Raw genomic sequence first — 6,000 nt, 5'->3', positions numbered from 1 at the left:
TCCACTCAAAGACAAACACAACATATTCAAAGATAAACCAAGTGCAGATAAATCCAAAGGTTCCAAACCATGGATTAAGGTGCTCGGGCGTCAGGCCCGAAGGAGTTTCAACGATTACAAAATCACTCGGCATTCCGAGGCAAATAAAGGTGAAGCATAATGTTTTTTTGGTCACTCGTTAGGAGAAGGGCTGGCTAGATCACATAAGCTGTCAAGGTCAATGATGTCTGCAATACGAGTGGCAGCCTCAAGGAAGGTGTCCATGAAGGACTGGAAGGTGTGATTCTTAGTATCCACAACCTCGACAGCCGCCAACTTGTCTTCTCTAGCGTCCTTGCAGTGCACTTGGACCAATGACAGGGCGACATCAGCGCCACAGCGAGCTGACGACTTCTTCCATTCTTGCACTCGGTCAGGGATCTGATTTAGTCAAGTTATCAGTGACTCGAGATCTTGTGGAAGTTCCGCCTGAGGCCAGAGTTTGGTGTCAACCCGAGTCATCGCCGCCTTTAGTCGAGCCAGATAAGCAACGGCGCCGTCTAAGCATGATTCCAACCGCAGCAAGTTCATTGCAACATCGTCTTTCACAGGACAATTGATGGGGTCGAGACCTGTCTCGACCCGCCCGGTCTCAACCTCAAAATCCTGACAAAGTTCTGCACAATCAAGGAAAATAGTGAGTCGACAATATAACAAGATACTTCAGTCGACGGCAACTAACCAGTCGAGTGGCGGTACCTTCAAGCTTCAGGACTAGTTTTGCGGCAAGTTGTCCCAGATAAGACTCCAACTTGCTTGTCCTAGCTCTGAGGCCTCCAACTTCATTGGTCAGGTTCTCCTTTTCCTTCTTCAGTTGCTCAAATTCCCGATTGGCTTCAGAGATGGCAGTCTTCAACTTCGTGTTCTCCTCTTCCAACTTGCCTACCGAAGCCAGCTTCTTGTCCGCAAGCATTGTCTTCTCTCGTGCTTCCTTCTGAGCAGCAGCAAGGTCCTGATCCTTCTTCTCCAGAGCTTCCTTCATTCTCTCTAAAGAAACAACACTCTTCAGACGAGCCTGAAGATGACGGTTTTCACTACGCACATCTGCTTGTGTGAAGTCACTCGGTTTAAAGAGACTGAAAGAAAAAACACTGAAAGGCGCGAGCTACTGGGTGGACAAGTGTCGATTGGTTACCTCCCATGATGGTTGTTTCTTCTTGAGCAGTCTTGAGGTTCTTCTTTGCCAGTTAAAGATCAAGTTCGAGGCTGATATGCTTCTTGTTTAACTCAAAAAGCCGAGCTCCAAGATCACAAGACCTCTGCAGTCAGCGAGAGAGATATATCAGTTGACAGAAATAAAAGACAATGGCAGTGACAGTAACTCTAAGACTACTGCCGAATCAAATATTCAACAGTAGTCTCGGGGACTACACCCAGTGGGTGCACTCGGCGTGCCCCCACTGGTTTGGACAGAACACTAAGACTCAGCACGAGTCGAGTGGAGTAGAAGACTTCCTGAACTCTAAAAACAGGCACACCCCACTGGGGTGATCAGATATAAAACAGCATTCAAAAGTTCAGTCGGGAGTCCATTGACCTCAACATTGGTCTGCAGAGCGGTGCTGGCGTTATAGGCCACCTGGCTAGCCTCATGCATCACCTTCACGTGCTCCATAACAAGGTTCACCTAGCGAAGAGCCTCCCTGACAGCACTTGGCGAGTCATCTGGGGTCTGGTATGCAGCAAAAAGTGATGGCTCCAAGGCGGCCGAAGCAGCTACTGGGTCAGATGCGTGGAGTTGCACTAGAGCAGCAGGAGCCGGATCAGTCGACCCCAACGGACGATCAGTCATCAGCAGGTTGGCGAATGTGACATTGGTCCGAACCAGATCTCCTGATCGCTCGACCAACGCCTCAAGCACCAGCGTCGACTGAGGGACTTGAACTTCAAGCCCTCTCCTGCTTGAGATCCCGCCTCTCTTCCTCCTCTCCTATAGAGGCACTTCTTCTTCATCATCATCGGGAAGCACGATGATGTCTCGCAGAACTGTAGCCAAAGAAAAACATCAGAAATTCAGCCGACCGATAACTCAATCGACTAAATGAGTTCTGGTCGAACGGACTTACCGGCTCGGGAGGTGGCCGCGTCGTCGGTCTCCTCATCTCCTGGAGCTTTGTTAATATCCATGTCAGTCGTAGCAGAGGTTGGGCTGGAAAGATTGTTGGAAATATGCCCTAGAGGCAATAATAAAAGGATTATTATTATATTTCCTTGTTCATGATAATTGTCTTTTATTCATGCTATAATTGTATTATCCGGAAATCGTAATACACGTGTGAATACATAGACCACAATATGTCCCTAGTGAGCCTCTAGTTGACTAGCTCGTTGATCAACAGATAGACATGGTTTCCTGACTATGAACATTGGATGTCATTGATAATGGGATCACATCATTAGGAGAATGATGTGATGGACAAGACCCAATCCTAAGCATAGCACAAGATCGTGTAGTTTGTTTGCTAGAGCTTTTCCAATGTCAAGTATATTTTCCTTAGACCATGAGATCGTGTAACTCCCGGACACCGTAGGAGTGCTTTGGGTGTACCAAACGTCACAACGTAACTGGGTGACTATAAAGGTATACAACGGGTATCTCCGAAAGTGTCTGTTGGGTTGACACGGATCGAGACTGGGATTTGTCACTCCATATGACGGAGAGGTATCTCTGGGCCCACTCGGTAATGCATCATCATAATGAGCTCAAAGTGACCAAGTGTCTGGTCACGGGATCATGCATTACGGTACGAGTAAAGTGACTTGCCGGTAACGAGATTGAACGAGGTATTGGGATATCGACGATCGAATCTCGGGCAAGTAACATACCGATTGACAAAGGGAATTGTATACGGGGTTGCTTAAATCCTCGACATCGTGGTTCATCCGATGAGATCATCGAGGAGCATGTGGGAGCCAACATGGGTATCCAGATCCCGCTGTTGGTTATTGACCGGAGAGCCGTCTCGGTCATGTCTACGTGTCTCCTGAACCCGTAGGGTCTACACACTTAAGGTTCGGTGACGCTAGGGTTGTAGAGATATTTGTATGCAGCAAACCGAAAGTTGTTCGGAGTCCCGGATGAGATCCCGGACGTCACGAGGAGTTCCGGAATGGTCCGGGGGTAAAGAATTATATATGGGAAGTCGAGTTTCGGCCATCGGGAAAGTTTCGGGGGTCACCGGTATTGTACCGGGACCACCGGAAGGGTCCCGGGGGTCCACCGGGTGGGGCCACCCATCCCGGAGGGCCCCATGGGCTGAAGTGGGAGGGGAACCAGCCCCTGGTGGGATGGTGCGCCCCCCCCCCTTGGGCCCCCCTGCGCCTAGGGTTGGGAACCCTAGGGGAGGGGGCGCCTCCACTTGCCTTGGGGGGCAAGGCACCCCCCTTGGCCGCCGCCCCCCCAGGAGATCCCATCTCCTAGGGCCGGCGCCCCCTGGGGACCCTATATATAGAGGGGGAGGGAGGGCTGCCGCACCCTTGCACTTGGCGGCTCCCTTCCCCCTTGCTACACCTCTCCCTCCCGCAGACGCTTGGCGAAGCCCTGCCGGGATCCCTGCTGCATCCACCACCACGCCATCGTGCTGCTGGATCTTCATCAAACTCTCCTTCCCCCTTGCTGGATCAACAAGGAGGAGACGTCACGCTGATCGTACGTGTGCTAAACGCGGAGTTGCCATCCGTTCGGCGCTAGGATCTCCGGTGATTTGGACCACGACGAGTACGACTCCCTCAACCCCGTTCTCTTGAACGCTTCTGCTCGATCTACAAGGGTATGTAGATGCACTCTTCTCTCTCGTTGCTAGATGAACTCATAGATAGATCTTGGTGAAACCGTAGAATTTTTTTTATTTTCTGCAACGTTCCCCAACAGTGGCATCATGAGCTAGGTCTATGCGTAGTTCTCTTTGCGCGAGTAGAACAAAAATTTGTTGTGGGCATAGATGTTGTCAACTTTCTTGCCACTACTAGTCTTATTTTGCTTCAGCGGTATTGTGGGATGAAGCGGCCCGGACCGACCTTACACGTACGCTTACGCGAGACAGGTTCCACCGACTAACATGCACTAGTTGCATAAGGAGGCTAGCGGGTGTCTGTCTCTCCCACTTTAGTTGGAGCGGATTCGATGAAAAGGGTCCTTATGAAGGGTAAATAGAAGTTGACAAATCATGTTGTGGCTTTTACGTAGGTAAGAAAACATTCTTGCTAGAACCCTATTGCAGCCACGTAAAACATGCAACAACAATTAGAGGACGTCTAACTTGTTTTTGCAGCATATGATTTGTGATGTGATATGGCCAAAAGTTATGATGAATGATGAATGATATATTGTGATGTATGAGATCATGTTCTCGTAATAGGAATCATGACTTGCATGTCGATGAGTATGACAACCGGCAGGAGCCATAGGAGTTGTCTTAATTATTGTATGACCTGCGTGTCAATGATTTAACGCCATGTAATTACTTTACTTTATTGCTAAACCGTTAGCCATAGTAGTAGAAGTAATAGTTGGCGAGCAACTTCATGGAGACACGATGATGGAGATCATGGTGTCATGCCGGTGATGAAGATGATCATGGAGCCCCGAAGATGGAGATCAAAGGAGCTATATGATATTGGCCATATCATGTCACTGTTTAATTGCATGTGATGTTCATTATGTTTATGCATCTTGTTTACTTAGAACGACGGTAGGAAATAAGATGATCCCTCATAATAATTTCAAGAAAGTGTTCACCCTAACTGTGCACCGTTGCGAAAGTTCGTCGTTTCGAAGCACCACGTGATGATCGGGTGTGATAGATTCTAACGTTCACATACAACGGGTGTAAGATAGATTTACACATGCAAAACACTTAGGTTAACTTGACGAGCCTAGCATGTACAGACATGGCCTCGGAACACAAGAGACCGAAAGGTCGAACATGAGTCGTATGGAAGATACGATCAACATGGAGATGTTCACCGATGATGACTAGTCCGTCTCACGTGATGATCGGACACGGCCTAGTCGACTTGGATCATGTAGCACTTAGATGACTAGAGGGATGTCTAATCTGAGTGGGAGTTCATTAAAAAAATTGATTAGATGAACTTAATTATCATGAACTTAGTCTAAAATCTTTACAATATGTCTTGTAGATCAAATGGCCCATGTTACCCTCAACTTCAATGCGTTCCTAGGGAAAGCCAAGCTGAAAGATGATGGCAGCAACTATACGGACTGGGTCCGGAACCTGAGGATCATCCTCATAGCTGCCAAGAAAGATTATGTCCTAGAAGCACCGCTAGGTGAAGCACCCATCCCAGAGAACCAAGACGTTATGAATGCTTGGCAGTCTCGTGCTGATGATTACTCCCTCGTTCAGTGCGGCATGCTTTACAGCTTAGAACCGGGGCTCCAAAAACGTTTTGAGCAACACGGAGCATATAAGATGTTCGAAGAGCTGAAAATGGTTTTCCAAGCTCATGCCCGGGTCGAGAGATATGAAGTCTCCGACAAGTTCTTCAGCTGTAAGATGGAGGAAAATAGTTTTGTCAGTGAGCACATACTCAAGATGTCTGGGATGCACAACCGCCTGACTCAGCTGGGAGTTAATCTCCCGGATGATGCGGTTATTGACAGAATCCTCCAGTCGCTTCCACCGAGCTACAAGAGCTTTGTGATGAACTTCAATATGCAGGGGATGGAAAAGACCATTCCTGAGGTATATTCAATGCTGAAATCAGCGGAGGTAGAGATCAAGAAAGAACATCAAGTGTTGATGGTGAATAAAACCACTAAGTTCAAGAAAGGCAAGGGTAAGAAGAACTTCAAGCAAAACGGCAAGGGAGTTGCCGCGCCCGGTAAGCCAGTTGCCGGGAAGAAGTCAAAGAATGGACCCAAGCCTGAGACTGAGTGCTTTTATTGCAAGGGAAGTGGTCACTGGAAGCGGAACTGCCCCAAGTACTTAGCGGACA

Source organism: Triticum dicoccoides, chromosome 6B (assembly GCF_002162155.2).
Source record: "Triticum dicoccoides isolate Atlit2015 ecotype Zavitan chromosome 6B, WEW_v2.0, whole genome shotgun sequence".
NCBI classification, from domain to species: domain Eukaryota; kingdom Viridiplantae; phylum Streptophyta; class Magnoliopsida; order Poales; family Poaceae; genus Triticum; species Triticum dicoccoides.
The sequence above is the reverse complement of the archived record's forward strand: the minus strand, read 5'-3'. Positions refer to the sequence as shown.